Source organism: Macadamia integrifolia, chromosome 5 (genome assembly GCF_013358625.1).
Source record: "Macadamia integrifolia cultivar HAES 741 chromosome 5, SCU_Mint_v3, whole genome shotgun sequence".
NCBI lineage: Eukaryota > Viridiplantae > Streptophyta > Magnoliopsida > Proteales > Proteaceae > Macadamia > Macadamia integrifolia.
Window position 1 is genome coordinate 21,094,604 of NC_056561.1, and position 17,968 is coordinate 21,112,571.

Below are 17,968 nucleotides of genomic sequence, written 5' to 3' on the forward strand. Positions count from 1 at the left end.
GGAAGGGAAATCTTTTGTCTATGGCTGGTAGAGTGGAGCTGGTCAGGTCAATAATATCTATTATAGCCTCTCATAACTTCTCTGTGTATTAGTGGCCTAGCTCTCTATCTAAAACTATGGAGTTATGGATGAGGAACTTTATATGGATGGGAGATCCTGATACTGCTAAAGGGGTGACAGTCAAATGGGCCATAGTATGTAAGCCTGGGAAGGAGGGCGAGCACTTGCGATTAGGTGCTTGAGAGATGTTAATAAAGCCCTTCTTTGTAAATAGGTCAGGTATGTTAAGCATTCCAATTCTACCCTAAGTAATCTCATAAAGGCAAGATTTCTGAGGAAAAATGGTCAGCACACGAAGGGATACGAGTCCTCATCAGTTTGGCCTGGTCTAAATTGAATGTGGAAATTTGTTTCAAGCAAAGAAAGGTGGATTGTAGGCAATGGGACCTCAATAAATTGTTGGAAAAGTAGGTGGAATTAGAATCTATTCAAGAGATGTTCTTGATGGAGGACGAATTTTATTCTTCCTCCACCATGAAGGTCGTTGACTTCATCTTTAACCACGAGTGGGTCTTCCCTGAGGTATCTTCTCTTTTTCTTATGAATACCTTTGCTGCTGCTTCCAAAATTAATATCCCAAGTCAAGGTATTGGTGATAAATGTGTTTGGAGTCTCTCCACTTTAGCTGATTTTTACACGCAGTCGGCATGGGATGAAATTCGTTGTAAAAATCCCAAGGTTCCATGGTATGATCTTGTCTGGGTGAAAGGGCTGTCTCCTCAGTAGTCTACCTTTGGATGGAGGTTGTGTTATGAGAAACTACCCACAAATGAAATTATTTGTAGGAGAGGTGTTTCCCTTGCCTCTAGATGTGTTTTGTGTGAAGAAGAAGAAGCTGAGTCCCTTCCTCACCTCTTTTTGGAAGGAAAGTCACTCTATAAATTTGGAAAAAAATTTTGGACTATTTTGGTTTGAGTTGGGAGAATCAAACCTCCATATCGAAGTTGGTTCTATGGTGGAAGAGAAAGAGAAGAATCCAATCAGTGAAGGACCCTTGGATGGATGGCTTTACATTAATAGCTGATGTAATTTGGCAAGAGCGAAATCATAGAAGACATGGAGGCAAGGGTGGAGATTTTTATTCTTTGTTTAATAGGGTTCTGAGGTCTCTCAAGGAGATGAATCTTAATCTAAAGGGCATAATTCGGTCTGCCTCGGATCTGATTTGCTACAGAAAATTGGGTCTCTATGAGATTCCTAGCAGCCTATGTATTATTCGAGAAATTCATTGGTGCAAGCCCCCTCGGCTCTGGATGAAGCCAAATGTTGATAGCAGTTCATTGGGGAATCCTGGCAGAGCAGGTGCCGGTGGTGTGATGCGTGACTTCCAGGGGAGGGTGACCTTTTCATTCAAGATCTTCCTTAGAAGTTAGACTAATTATTATGCTGAGTTCAGAAGTTTGATGGAAGGAATTCGTCATGCTTGAATCGGGGGGTGTCAAGGCTTTGGATTGAGTTTGACTCGGTTGCAGTTGTGACTGCTATCCAGTGCAAGTCTTTTCCATGGTTCATCCTTCAAGACTGGCTGTCTCTACAACAATATTCAACTCAATCTCTTGGAAGCTTACTCATTGCTACAAGGAATCAAACCCTGTTGCGGATTATCTTGCCAGGTCTACAGAAAAAATAGGTGTTTCAGGAACCATGAAGGAACTTCCTTCATATGTTCGTGAGGAAATTAGAAATAACTTGTCAGCAATGTCTAGATTTAGATTTTGCAGATAGCTTTGGAGGGACCCTGATGATGGCAATGCCGAAGGTGGGGTCCCTTCTTAGCAAGGATTTCTTCTGACTTCTAGCAAAAAAATAAAATAAAATATTCCATTGCAGACTATCTGGCCAAATCGGTAGCTTGGAATAGTGCACCTTTTATTATCTATGTCTTTCCTCGCTTGTTGGTGGATGAGCTTCGGGTTGATTCATTGATCGGCCTAGATCTCGTTTCTATTGATGTTATTTATTGGAGATTTTAGGTCTTTCTTCTCCTATTGATGGCAATATCGAAGGCGGGGGTGGTTCTCCTTCCACTACGACAAAGGAGGCCAATAACTACGGTTTTTTCCACAGTAAAAGGTCTAAAAATCCGTAGTAATAGGTTATTGTTGTGAATTACCTATGGTTTGCTATCCATAGCTACAAGTGCCATTGTTGTTCTCTTCTTTTTCGTTGGTTGTTTCTGGTGTCGTTCATTACTCAGCTTGTATTATATTTCCTTTTTTCCATTTTAATATACAAGATCTTTTTAGTGAAAAAAAAGTTATATTGTACCAAGGAACCTATCTTAGTAAAAGTTTCCTTGATTAGTTTTATTGTCTTTACGCAATCTCAGCCGTAGAAACATAATTGTATTGGATGTTTGAGAATGATTATGGTTTAATTTGATTTTTATTTTCTTATTAATATGTAATGGGAAAACAATGTAAAGAGAACTAGATTATTGAATTGAATTCAATTTGGAGATTCTCCTTTTCTTGAAATCTTGAAAAACTCCACCCCTTTCCAAGCCTTGAAGAACTTGAAGATAAGTCTAAAAGAACTTCTATCGTGCCGACTACGGATACCCCACTGCTTATCATTGTATAGTAATTGGTTCCACACTTTTGAGACTGTGTTATAGGTACCTTTTTTTTGGAATGCCCATTCTCAAAAAAGTTATGGAGAAACTTCACTGGCTTGTTTCCCCAAAATTGGACAGCCTGCAGTTTGATACATGACCAATTTATATGGTCGAAAAACAAGGCTGATACTTTCCCTTTGAAGTCATTATGGCTTGTGGATTTCATTATTATTCGCATATTTGGTTAGAGAGATAGCCACAGGTTTGAAGAGAAAGGGAGGGTTTCATCTATCATTTTCAGAGTGATTTTGCATGACATTAGAGAAGCTTCATCTCTAATGAAAAGAAAATTAATCACTGCTTTAGAGAGGTCATTTTTATTGCAGACTTCCTTGCGAAAGATGCAACCAAGTCTGGGTTTGCAGGTTCAATGCTCTTTTTCCAACTATATTAGGGAGGAGATTGTGCACAATGCTGAGACAAGACCTCGATTTAGATTCTGTTAAGTGCGGTTTAAGTTCCCTGTTGATGGCAATGCCAAAGCCAAAAGGTCGGGGCCCTTGATTTTGATTTTCATATATTTTTGTGATGTTACTTTTTTCCTTTTCTCTTTAATAAAAAAAGGACTTTCTAGAAAAAAAAATTAATTGCTAAGGTAATGGATTTTAAGAAACTATGGATTCAGAGTGACTAAAGTACAATGTTTACTTCTATTCATAGTGGAAATATTTGTCCATGAAAGCTTTAGCAGCAATGAGTCTACGTACAAAATTTTCTTGGTTCTATCCCTTGCGTATTACCTATTGCTACCAAGGAGGAAATGTGATTACAAATTCCATTGAGAATAAATGTGCCATAACTCAAAACTCCTATTATTTGTCATTTTATCCTTATTTGGGAGGCGGTGAATCTTCATTTACTTGAAGTAAGGATCCACTTCACATATGCTGCTGAGCCGACATGTGTCAATCTTACCACTGGAAACCTTTTTGTTTGAACCGTCATTTTCTCTCCATTTATTTTTTCTTTTATTCAATCTTCTATGTGTTTTTATTCTCGCTGTCCTCCTGCTCCTCCTTCCCAAAACAAACCAAGGAACGCCTCACAGAGTCTGGAGATGGACTTCGATAGGGGGCTTATTACCAAGGATGGGTTTGCAGGAAAAATCAAGCTCGACTGTCCTCTTGCTTCTCGCTTTTTTTGAATCTCGATGGTTATTGGGTTTTGATGTCATTTTCAGTATTAGATCTCTCTTATAAAATGTGAAATCAATGGAATGGGCATGAATCTTAGGTGAAAAGAGCATAGGGGTGAGGTTTTTCAAGAGTAGTTTCCAAATGCGATTTCAAATTCCAACAACGCTCATCTTTACACGACAACGCTCTATTTCTCATTTGCCACCACCAGTGCTTCTCCTTTATTGCCCTAATTACAGTAGGGCCTATTATCACCCCCGATGCCACTACAGTTATTACCATCACATCACGTGAATGAAGATTCACTGGACTCAACGGACAGACCCCGCTACAAATTTGATTTATGGTCATTTGGCAATATAGTATCTAAGTTTCTCATTTTTTTTTGTATTTGTCTAAAAGGTGTTGTTGAGGATTTATGGTCATTTGGCAATGTCAAATGTTGTCACTTTGGAAAAATCTTGAGGTCATTAAATTCTGTTGATGGTAATTTTGGAAGGTGGAGTTTCGATTCCTTTTGTGTATATATTTTGTTTTTTGATTATCTAGGAATGCCTGTATGTAAATCTTATGAATCACAGCTGTTCAGTGCTACTGGAAGCATTCAAATACGCTGATTCTCGATGAGTATAGGCTGAAACAGACGAAATTTAGCTGTTGCTTGGATTGCAGCCAAGTAACTACAATCCCCGTGGCAGCCAAAGAAATGAAATCTAAAAGGACATTTTGGAAAATACTATAACTTAGGAGGGGATTTGTGAACCCTAAGGAGGAGTAAAGATTCCATTTCTTTGATTGCTTGTAGGGGGTTGCAGCTACTTGGCTAGCTGCAACCCGAGTAGCAGTCAAATTTTTTCCGATCGAAACGCCCTTTAAATTTATATAGAAGGAAGAACCTATAGAAGAATCCGTTGCTGCTAGAGAACTTTATTGATTGAGGTTCGATCTTACAGCTCCATCTGTTTTTTGGGAGCACACATCATTGTTGAAAGGACGAGAACAATAATCAGCGATTCTTCAATTAAAGCACAAAAAAAAAGGATAAACAAAATGAGAGAGATTATAATTTTCATTTGTTCATGCCCATTGCGTTCTTGACAGATTCTGTGGCTCCTTCCGCCTTGGATTTCATTTGCTGACAAGTCTGCACACAAAATTTATGCTGAAAGTCACTAAAATGAAAGTACATCATATTGAGAGTCCAGATTGACAAATCCTAGCCATACAATTATTGGGTCCCAGAGGTCCAGGCCTTTTTATCATAGGGTTGGATAATTGTAAAATAACAAGTTAAGTTTGGCTGTTGGGAAAATAATTGTGTCAAGAGAAAAAGGGTTGAACCTCTTCACATGATTGCTTGGCAGAATTGACAGAATCGGTTGCCTTATCCATCATCTGGTCCTTGCTCATCTGAACGAGAAAGAAAAAGAATCCTCTCATGGACCATACATAACATCATCATGCACTCATGTGCTAACATAGCATAGTCATCATGCATAATGCAAATAAACATGACACATTTAAATATATTGGTTACCTGAGCGTGGGCCTTGGCCTCGCCACCTTGCTGGCTGAGGTTCTGAGTCTGGGATTTGTCAGCCATCTTCGATTTCTCCACACAAACACAAACACAAACACAGACACACACAATAGCAACTTGAGAGTATTGAGACCCAATATGAGAGTTCGTTTTGATAATGCAAAACCAATTGATGGAGGTGGAAAATTTATAGTCTCTGACAGTGATCCTTCTATTGACAGGTGTATTAATAGAATGAGATAAACTTCGCACATGTTACATTGACTTTTAGTATGGTGCAGGTTTCTTGGGCCTTTTGGCTAGTTGGTTGGGAATACGGGGCTATAGCCAACTCTATGCCTACTTCAATGGTGTAAGAGGTCAAAGCTGTGACTGGATCCTCTCCTGGGCCTCATGTAATAATCTCAAATTATTTATTGGGTGTCGAACTTTTATTGATTGTTGATTTCACATCCAGATAGATAGGTTTCCACACCCTTTGGATGGTGTAATATTATTTTACGAGATCATGGTCCAATAGAGAACCTGATCTCACCCTTACCATGGCTTCTAACATGTGTATCCACTGTCTTACCTTGAGCACTGGAACGGTTGGTCCGTTCTCTCTCTCTCTCGACTGTCTTTTGGGTTCTATTCCTGGTCCAACCCACCCAACTGTGCCTTTTTATAGTTTTTTGGTGGCATGCATTAAAATGGTAGGGACCTTAAACAGAAACTAAGAAAATAAAAACATATGTGGGAGTTCGGAACCCCAGCCCCATTCTTCTTGGTCTCTGTTTCGCTGCTGCATTAGGGAGCCTTCCCCTCTTTCGGACCAGCAGCGCTAAGATTGTGGGCAATGGAGGAGGCCACTGCGGATCTTACCGGCGATAAAGAAGGTTCATCTCTCTCTCTCTCTCTTATCATCCTTTGCGCAGCTGTTTCATGTCGCTTAAAACCAAATCGATTTTCTGTTGGGCTTTCCAAGTTACTCTCAAGAGTGGGTTTAAAGATCGAGTTCCGATTGATTTCAGATTGATTTCGTGCATTCTCTCTTGTGAATCAAATTTGTTTTAGATCATATTTCATCGACTGAACCAATTAAAATGACCGATTTAAGCTTAAAAGAAACACAAGAGAGACAAGACAAGTAGAATATGGTAACTTCAGGTTCTCTTAAAATTTTCATAACTACAAATGCTCTAGTTGAGGTCCCAACAAAAACCAAGGATCTTAGCTTTCTGACTGGCTCCATTGGGTACATGAATGAAGAGAGTGAGATACGAGAAGAGGGGTCCATTACAGCTCAAAAATTCAACAAGCCTCAATCCCAAGTCACTTGAGGTGCGGGCAACAAAGAGTCCCATTCAGTACTTCACTAAAATTTATAGTTTCTACAACATATAAGCCATTAGATGTTAAACAGTTCCTATTTGACATATACACACATGAAGTCTATATGGCCTTTTTAAAAAAGAATTAAATGTGTTATTTCATGATGGATCGTGCTTGTTCATCAAGCACACAAGTACTACATCATAAACAGGCAAAAGTTATAGGCCAAGAGTCTAGACACTAGCCAAATTGAATTAAGTGTTCACGAAAGCATGAGAGATTAGATTAGTTGCAATGAGTAAGTTTTAATTCATTCTTAATACTAGGCTATACCCATATTTTTGCTCTCAAATCTTTACAGAGCAACTGTATAAACACATACCATATCATTCATACACCTTTTTTTGCACCAACTTTTTGAAAATTAATATTATCGTATAGTCCGTTTAATTGCTATACTTTTTGATCCGTTCATGATTATGTCCATTTCCAAACTTATTAACTATGGTCATTATCCATTTACCCAACAATCAAAACAGCAAAGTAGTCCATGATGTAAAAGAAGCTACTTCACTAGAAGATCATCCTATTGTGTTTCAATTGTCTAGTTCACACTACAAGAAAAGACATTTTTTATAACGACCCGGCTATTTACCCTTGGCATGATATTCTTTGCTTTGGCCTATGGGCCTCACGACTTTATAACACGCCATACCATAGCAAAAAGAACACCCTTTATATGCTCCCCTTAATACCTTCTCGTGTTTTGTCCAACCTTTGGGGCTCAATGGATCTGGACCGTTTCTTGGGCATAACATTCTCCCCCCTTGTGACATATTGTCCCCACTATGGCCTCACATAGAGTTGAGAGTCAACTTTAATACCACTGCAACGATCCACCCCTTTATGATTTTATTTGCTTTAGCCCATGAGCCTCTTGATTTGAAATAAGTCATGCCATGGTAAGGAGGCTACTCTTTATCAATGGCTTAGGATCTTCCTCCCATTCTACCCCAAAAAAATAAAAAATTTGATTTTCCTCCCTTTACCGATGCAGACATTGATTCGCTACCCCCTTTTAATGTTAGCTTGGGAATATCACTGTATTTATTTATTTATTATTATTATTTAACAATACAAAAATGTCTATAACATTCACATTGATCACTTTTTCTTTTTAGAAAATGTAAAGATTTCGTTATATAGGTTCTTTTGGATTGAAATGGAAAAATGTTTTGTTAGAAACCTGCAATTGGTTGTAAATCTTATAAAGAACAATTCGTAGCCACATAGGGAACTGAAAAAAAAATGCCCAATCCCATTAATTAGACTTAGCGGGTGGTAGTAAATTTCCACTAACAAATAAATGGTAAAAAAAATTTAGAGGTGGTTACTTATCACCTCTAAATTTAATAACTTATTAGCTTTAGAGGTTGTTATTTCTATAAAGTGTGATCCTTTATAAACGGTTCAAAAAGGTCTATGAAGGTTCCTCATCCATCACTTTTCATTTTGATACAGTAGCTATTGAAATTGCTTCAATCGAGTCAGATTTGACAGCTATGGTAGACTTGTTCCAGCATAGATGTATCCCATGATTCGTTGCTTAGGAGTGAGAAAATATGATTATCTACCTTAATTAATTGAATGAAGGTTTCTCACTGCTTTAGGGAGACAAATCCTATAATTGATAGGTGGTTAAAGGACGGTGATAAGAATTCAAAATTCTTTCATTTATCTAATAAAATTCATAGTACTCAAACTTAATTCGCACCCTCAAAACTCCTATTATTGGTCCTTATATCCAATCATGTCTTATCACAATTTTATTTGGGATAGTTCAGACAGATCCCACTACTAATTTGATTTACGGTCATTAAGCAATAGAGTATTTAATTTAATTTTTTTTTATTTATCTAAAAATGGTGCTGCTGATGGCAATGTCAAATGTTGTCTCTTTGGAAAAATCTTGAGGTCATTGAACTCTACTGATGGCAATTCCAAAGGTGCAGTTTTGATTCCTTTTGTGTATATGTTTTGTTTTTTTCTCATCTGGGAATGTCTGGACATAAATCCTATGAATCAGAGATATTCAGTGCTAGTGAAAGTATTCAAACTTACTGATTCTTGATGAGTATAGGATGCAACACCCTTTAAATTGATATAGAAGGAAGACCCTATAAAAGAATTTGTTGCTATAGAAAACTTTATTGATTGAGGTTCGTTCTTACAGCTCTATCTGTTTGGGAGCACTCATCATTGTTGAAGGAACAAGAATAATAATCAGCTGTTCTTCAATTAAAGCACAAAAAAGGAGGAAAAAAAAAAAGAGATTATAATTTTCATTTATTCATGCCCATTGCGTCCTTGGCAGATTCTGTAGCTCCTTCTGCCTTTGATTTCATTTGCTGACCAGTCTGCACACAAAATTTATGCTGAAAATCACTAACTTGGACAATGAAATACAACATATTGAGAGTCCCGATTGACAAATCCTAGCCATCCAAGTAGTAAACTAACAAGTTTGGCTGTTGGAAGAATAATTGTGTTAAAGGGAAAAAAGGTTGTGAACCTCTTGACATGATTGCTTGGCAGAATTGACAGCATCGGTTGCCTTATCCATCATCTGGTCCTTGCTCATCTGCACGAGAAAGAAAAAGAATCCTCTCATGGATCATACATAACATCATCATGCACCCATGGACTAGCATAGCATATTCGTCATACATAGGGTACTACTCATGTCATGCATATTAACATGAAACATTTAAAACATTGGTTACCTGAGCATGGGCCTTGGCCTCGCCAGCTCCCTCGCTGAGGTTTTGAGTCTGGGATTTGTCAGCCATCTTTGATTTCTCAACACAGACACACACACACACACGAAAGCAATTTGAGAGTTTTGAGAATCAATAAGAGAGTTAGTTTTGATAATGCAAAACCAATTGATGGAGGTGGAAAATTTATAGTCTCAGACAGTGATTCTCCTATTGACAAGTGTATTAATAAAATGAGATAGACTTGCCACATGTTAGATCGACTTATGGTATAGTGCAGGTTTCTTTGGTCTCTTGGGCTAGTTGGTTGGGAATACGAGCCATCTACAGCCAACTTTGTTCCTACTTCAAGGGTGTAAGTGGTCAAAGCTTATCACAGCTTCTAACACGTGGGTTCACTGTTTTATCTTAGCCACTGAAACGGTTGAAAGTTTTCTATTAAGCTATGTTTCATAGTCAAGAAAAATGAAATAAAATAAAATTTTCAAAAAAAATTCGAATTTGAAAAGAAAGATAGGCAGATAAAAAAACATTTGAGTAATTATAATTTTTTTTTATTAATTTTTTTTCATTAATTTTTTTCCTTTTCTTCTTTAACTATCAAATATAGCCTTATAGTCGGTTTATTTGACTCTCTCTCGCTCTCTCTTTCTGGTACAATCCACCCAACTAGCCTTATTAGGGGTGAAACAGGCCAGGTTGAGTCGGGTTTCTTAAAACTCTAATTCAACTTTAGGTCCTTAAAATTCAATTCAGCCCAATCCAACCCTGTCGGGTTCATGTTCAGACCCAACCCTGTTAGGTTCATTCCAATCATATCCAGCCCTAATGTTAGGGTCGAGTTGGGTCAAGCTGAGCTGAGCTGGGCTGGGCTGGGCTGGGCTGGGCTGGGTTGGATTGGATTGACCCTGACTTCTGCAATGGTTTATAGTTGGATTAAATTTGATTGACCTGTTTTGGTCACTCATAGTCTATACATTAAAAAATTATAAAAAAATGAAATACCGATAGGAGTTCTAAATTCTAATATAAAAATTTATGATTAAAATTCAAATCGGGTAAAGTCGGTTGGGCTGAGCTGAGGCCTCAACCTGAACCATTTCTGATCAACCCTAATCTTGCTCTCAGGGACAAAAAAATTTGGCCCAAACCCTATTCGGATTTCAGGCACACCAGGGCAGATTCAAGTTTTCAAAATCAAACTTTCACCGGTAAGCCTTTATGGTCCGTTTCCTTGAGCCTCTCTCTCTCTCTCTCTCTCTCTCTCTCTCTCGTCCAACCCTCCCAACTAAATGCATTAAAATGGAGGGACCCTAAACAGATAGTCTAGGACGGCCTTGCTAGACTATCCACTATCTTTGTCACATGGGCTGTTGATTATTTATTATTTATTATTATTATTATTATTATTATTATTATTATTATTATTTTTAATAAGAGTTAAATAGGTCATTCTTACTATTAGATAGATTGGCAATCGTCTTTCATAAAATAAATGGCAATTGTCTCAGGTAGATCACGTTATTTTCTCAGGTATCTCAACTCTATGGCAACATTGCAACTGCAGCCACCCTTCACTTTGTTGCATTATGGAAAAGTTTGATCGGACCCAAATTAGTGGATATATATTTTATGTTATTATCTAGCATTAGGGTTAGGGAAAACCACGCTACAGCAATAAAGATGTTCAATTGCGACCTAGTCATGGATGCAAGTTCAAGCTGAGAAACAGTTTCTTTGCCAAGTGAGGGTAAGCTACATACATTGTGATCTCTCTCCAAATCTTACAATGGCAGTTGCCACTTGCATTGGGTACACCGCCTTTTTTTTTTTCAATCTAATCTTAGAGTTATTTTTTAATTAACCTCAGTTCTCCAAATATTAGGCAATGCATTGAATTTTTTTTTTTTTTTTTTTCCTTTGATATCATGTGTAGCATAAAATGTTAATGAAAAGTGGAGCCTTGCCCATGGATCCGACCCTCATTTGGGCATTTATGGGGCCCCGCACCACTGTATTCCCGCTCGGAGATATATGAGGGTCTATTTCGTAGATGCTCTATCCCTTATGGGTTTTCTAAAAATAATATTAATGATGGACCAATATTAGGGTTGAGAAATATAAGATTTAGAGTCACCACCTAAGGTTAGGGTTTAGGACCCTATGGGTGAACCCGATCCGTGAGGAAAGGTCTTAAAAAATTATCTCATTCAAAGATGAGGATAAGTGTCAGGTTGTATTTGGGAAGGTGTTAAGAACCCATTCCACCCATCTGAACAGGTCTTCCTACTAGATGCTGAAGAACAAACATTCTCTCTTGATTAATTCTATACCGCAGACGTGGTTAATATTGTTACACTACTATTTATATTATCACATTTAAATTAAGAGTTTACATTTTTTCTATAGAGTTGAGAGGTTATATTTGTGCTCAACTCTATTTTGGATTAAGAGGAGTCGACCCCTGTTGTTGTAGATACAAACTTCGGTGAGTGTGTCCCAACTCAAGCGGATGTTGATTTGAGTGTCTACTTTCTTTCTTTGGCATTCTTATAAACTTTCACAATTTTGAGGAATTTTGAAGAATTTTTGGTACTTTTTAAGAATTTCGATAGAGATCTGGGAATCTATAAGAATCTGTAGGAATCTTAGAGAACCCTGAGAATATAAAGCTTTCTAACAGCTTTGAGGGCTTCTCAATGCTTCCTACAGGCTAAAGAATTTTTCTGGTTTTTTTTTTTTTGGGATTTTTGGGCACGAGAATCAAGGTGAGGTAATCTCGAGAAATTTGAAGAATCTTGGGGGTTCAAGAAGGCATTTTGGGATTTTTTTTTTTTAGTTTTTAAGATTTTTTATGTTTTTGGTTTTTATGGTTTCGACATGCGAATCAAGGCAAATGAATCTAAAGGAATCTTGCTAATCTTTGGCTAAGGGAAGAGAGAGAGGAAAATGGAGGTAAGGGGGACTTCTCCTCAGATTTGGAGCCCAGGCTTGGTGTGTCTTGAAATGGAGCAAATGGCTTTATTTACAGGCTTTTGGCAAGGGGTAGGAGTAAAATGGTCATTTTAGACATGCGGGGCTGCCAAAATCTAGCAGGATTACAAAAATCTCGCAGGCCCGTGGACACAGGTCAAAATGGTCTTTTTCAGACAATTTTTCCCTAATTAGGGTTTCTAACTTTCGAGAGCGACTCTGGGAGATTCACTAGTCCGATTTTTATGCACCATATATCGTCATAATCATATTTTTAAGAAATATCTAATGGTATAGGTTTTGATACCATTTTTTTCTCAAAATAATTCAAAATTTGCATAGAGACTCTCCTATTGCACCTTGGGGATTTTCTATAATCCTTTTTTCATGCCTCTCTTGCACCATTAGAGAGTACCTAGAATAAATTCATCAATATATAGTGTGTAAATAATGTATAGAAATATCAAGCATGATTTAGCTATGTAGGGGGTCCTGGGCTAGATTAGGGTTTCAGGAGTGATTATGGTTTCAGGTTGGATTAGAGTTTTAGGTTGTTTCAAGGTTTTAAGGTGGGTCTAGGTCACTTTGAAGGGTGGAATTTCTCCTCTGATTGATAGTGTAGATCTTGTCCACATCCTGTAAATCATCATTGCCAGGGTAAGGTAAAAAAATTGGGTGTCTACACTTAGTTATAAATTTTGAATGTTGTTTATCTAGGTCATTGTTTTTTATCCAATAGTCTAAACAATAAGTAGTTTATGTGGCAAAAGAAGCTCCTCAACTAGAAGCCATCCTATTATGCTTTTAGTTTCCTAGGTCACTAGAAGAAATGAAATTTTTTGCAATGACTTAGCACCTTTCCCTTTGTTACAAGTCTAGAATCCTACAACCAGATTAAAGAAGAGGAAGGAGAGAAGAAAAAAAGTACGGAAGAAGAGAGGAAGAGAGCTGAGAATAGAGTTTCTTGTTATTTCTTCTTTTTTTAAGCTCTAAGGCCTTACACCTTATATAAATGATGTAGAGAAGAATAAAGTCTTCCTCCCACCAAACTTTGATCTACCATTATTAATGCCTACCAAGCTCTCACCTAATATCATTAATGGAAGATCTTGCCACCTATCTACCTATCTTTGATAATCATGGCAGCCTCCCTTTGTTGACAATGGCTCTCACCTAATATTGACAATAGAGGAGGTTGGCACCTACCTTTGATAGTGAAGGCAGCCCTCTATGTTGGAAATGGTGGGAAACTTTGCCCCCTTTGTTGACAATGGTGGGAAACTTAGCACCCTTTGTTGACAATGGTGGGAAACTTACCTAACACTAATAAGATTAAAATACCCATAGAAACTCCACACTCCCCCTCAAACTAGAGTATATATATCACTCATGCTCAACTTGTTACAGCAAGTACAAATAACAGGAGCAAAAAATAACTTAGTAAATATATCAGCCAACTGATCTGTGGAAGGAACAAATGAAGTCTCCACTAACTTTTTTAAGACTACATCACGAACGAAGTGACAATCCACTTCAATATGCTTGGTTCTTTCATAAAATATCATATTACTGGTAATATAAATTGTTGCAAATGAAAACCCATCTCCATAAGAATGAGGCCGCATCAACTCGGCAATAGTATGAGCCATGGCTCTATACTCTGCTTCAGCACTGGATCTAGCAATAATAGTTTATTTCTTGTTATTCCATGTAACCAGGTTCAATCCAACAAAGGTATAATACCCTGTAGTAGATCGACAATCACTGGTAGAACCTGCCTAATCAACATTAGAGAAGGAAATTAAATCCATATGCTTATTGGGTTGATAAATTAACACTTTTTCAGGAGCACCCTTCAAGTACCGAAAAATATGAACAACTAAATCCCAATGAGGTTTCTTAAGAGACTACATAAACTGACTAAGAAATCCAACTGTTGATATGTCTAGTCTCATAACTGTAAGATATATCAACTTCCCTATCAAACTCCTATACCAGTGCACATCTTTGAGAAGCTCACCATAATCAGGTCTAAACTTCTGATGAGGGTTCATAAGTAAATCTACTGGTTTTGGTGCAAGCATATTAATATGAGATGGAAGATCTAAAATGTACTTTCTTTGAGATAAATTGATTCATTTCTTACTTCTAATAACCTCAATACCAAGGAAATAGTGAAGTTAACCTAAATCCTTGGTCTGAAAATGCTATTGTAAATACTCATTCACCTCAGTAATACAAACTGCATCATTTCCAGAGATGATGATATCATCTACATAAACATCTAAAACAACTAACTTATCTCCCTGGAGACAAAATAATAATAATAATAATAATAATAATAAAGTGGCCGAATAGCATTGAGAAAACCCATAATTGGTAATAGCAGTACTAAACTTTTCAAACCACATCCTAGGAGATTGTTTAAGATCATAAATAGCATAATGTGATCTACATACACGGCCACCATCTCCCCCTGAGCAACATACCCTGAAGGTTGCTCCATGGACACTTCCTCTTGCAGGTCCCATAGAGAAAAGCATTCTTAATGTCTAACTCAATGATTGCCAGTCAAAATTGATTGCAAGGGATATCAAAACAAGAACAGAATTCAATCCAGCAATAGGGAGAATGTCTCAAAATAATCAACCTCGTAAGTTTGTGTGTACCCTTTGGCAACCAAACAGGCTTTCAACCGCTAGGATGGTACTTCATACTATAAACCCAGTGACATTTCACCAGGTCTTGATGAGCACATTTATGTGTGAAATCTAGGGTATAAAAGCATGCATTTTTACATACTTAAAATGGAGCTATCTTGGGTTTTACTCTCTTTTGTAGATTTTGAATTTTAAAGGCCTTAAAGATTATCAGGCATCATATCTTCAATTTTACACATAAAGAGGTACAGTTTCTTTTCATAGCTATGAAAAGATGAAATTCTAAGCAAGATGGATATGTTGCATTAAAAGTACGCATTCGTTTTAGCACCCCTACACGTAATTATTCTTTTCGGGCCAGAAAAAGAATAATAGACCAGAACTGAACCGAGATGTGGGCCAACCCTTTTGCAGTTGTCCTAGGGGGCACAAAAAAATATTCCAAATGGCAACAAGGATCGATGCACCCCTGTTGAGTAATTGAAGATTCTTTTTTTTTTTTTTTTTTTTTTGGTAATAACAACTACTTAGCATAGTTGGTGAGTTGTGGTGTGCAAAAATCTCATGTTAATCAGGAGGTCTCAAGTTCGAACCTCGTGGCTGTTTTTTTTTTTTTTTTTTTGCTCTCCTATTTTTCACCCACTTAAAGGCTAAGGGCATGGAGGAGATATTCCATTAAATTAGAAGATTGGTCAAAGCAAAGTAAGAGGAATTCGGCCAAGGGGGGTTTCTTGAACAAGAATAGAGAGAAAAAGGAAAGAAAAAAGACATAAATCGTGTCTCTATCCTCCACATCATCTACAAAGATGTCCAAATCTTCAAGCAAATAGAGGAAATCGTCCAAGGGTATTGCGCAAGTTTGAAGGAGGGAGAAAAAGAGAGGAAAAATAGGAAATAAGAGAGAAAATATATAAAAAAACATAAAAATAAAGAAAATAAAGAGAAAATCGTTGGGCCTCCCATCTTGCACGATTTTCCTCTTCTCTCCCCTCCACATCAGCACCTCAATCTCAAAAAAAAAATCCTACCTCTTAGAGACCTAATTTGTTGGATTTTTTCTCCCCTTCCCTATAAATAAGAATCAGGTAAGAAAGGGAGGCACTTCTGTTCTTAGGGGTTTTTTTTAGTTGCTCTCTCTCTCTCTCTCTCTCTCTCTCTCTCTCTCCCCCCCTCCTTTAGTTCTAGTTTTGGTTTTTTGCTATTAAACACTTTTGTAATCCTCTTTTATTTAATGAATGCAAGTACTTTTGTCTTTGATTTAGTCTTTTAATTATATGTTCTTTGCAATTAAAATTGTAATTTTCAAGTTTTAGTTTTAGGCGACAAGAACAAGCTGTGGAGCATCTCCTTTCAAGTTCAAGTATTGAAGTTCAAGCAAGTAGGCTTCTACAGTAGTCTTCTCACTCCCCTCTCATTCCCTCTTCTTACTACCCTTTCATTCTTAAATTAGGTTTTAAATTTTCAATTTTACATTATTGCTCTCCCTTTACCCTAAGGTTCATGGCTAGATTATGCGTTGGCTTTGCCCCTCTCTAGCTATGGAACCATCTTTTTATTTTGATTATTTATATTGCATCCCTTCCTCAAAAGCCAAGTAGAAAAGCCCTTGTAAGAGTACTCTCTGGTCAAGTAGGGAAGCTCGTATTATTTATTATGCATCCCTCGGGCTAAGTAGAGATACCTACTTGTGTGCCTCTCTCTAACTTTTTGTCATTTTATTTTATTTATTTATCAGCACTTTTTATTTTAGTACTTTTACTCTCAATTATTTTCTTTTAAATTACGTGGTTTGAGTATTTAAATTCCTAGATGACGAATGGTTAGGGTTAGATATGAATGGTGAGGTCGTTCAATTTTTATTTCAATTTCAATTATAATTTCCCTAGATGTATTGGTTACGACGCTTTTAGATGCATTTGTGTCAGGATGGTAGTTAGAAGTAGATCACTATAATCAATTGTTACACTTTTGCATTACTAAAAGAAGCTTAAAATAAAGTGGTTGCTCTCCTTGTGTTCGACCCGTTAGCTACACTGATCTGTACACTTGCAGTTACTTTTAAATTCAAACAAGTTTTTGGCACCATTCTGTATACACCCAATTTCGTCATCCTCCTCCAACTATGAGAAATGTGGATCTTGGACTTGACTTTTAGCTTTCGATCAATAGAGATGATGATGGAAACATTTTCCTACCTAAAACCTTGGAAACCCCCATGCGGGAGAGAAGAGGGCCTAATTTTGACTTTCTATATACGAGGGAATCTAGTCAAGATGACCGTATAGATGGATAGTGCTCAGAAGTACGATTCTAACAATATATGGTACATCAAAATCAAACCGTCAGATCTTCCGTGAACATCACTAGAAAAATCCATGACCACATGTGTTGCAAGTGCTGGCCAGCAGGCTAGCCCACACGCGTGCCTGCTGCCCATGGCCGCAACACATGTGTGCTAGCCAGCCCATGCTTGTAGGCCATGACCCGCGCCCCCAAAGGCCATGACCTATGGGGGTATGGGTCATGGCCTGCGGGGACATGCCTACAGCCCCTCTGCCCATACCAGTGCCCCTTTGCCAGCTACTACCTATGGCTGAAGCATATGGTACTACCCATGGATGCAGCACATGGCTGCTGCCCATAGCTGCGGCTTATGCTTGTTGCCCATGCCTGTTGCCCCAACCAGCCTTGTGTGCTGCACACCCATGCCACTCATGCCACTACCCGTATGCCATGCGCTACACACCCATGACATTGCCTGCCCTCCTATACTAACCATGCCCCATGTACTTCGGCCCAATCTTGCACACCACGGACAATGGCCTAGATTGATTTTTCGTTGGCCTAGTGGGTGAGAATCTCGTCACCCACTTGAGACCAAAATCCCACTT

The 17,968-nt window shown here is 37.8% G+C and overlaps 1 long non-coding RNA gene across 1 annotated transcript; it reads right to left on the bottom strand.

Annotated features, from left to right (window-relative positions):
* Nucleotides 1–4,712: 4,712 nt before the first annotated feature.
* On the bottom strand, nt 4,713–5,530 carry LOC122078341. Its single transcript, XR_006140048.1, has 3 exons — nt 5,351–5,530; nt 5,155–5,223; nt 4,713–4,957 (listed from the first exon to the last, which is right to left on the bottom strand). It is a non-coding gene; the product is annotated as an uncharacterized LOC122078341 (long non-coding RNA).
* Nucleotides 5,531–17,968: the final 12,438 nt, after the last annotated feature.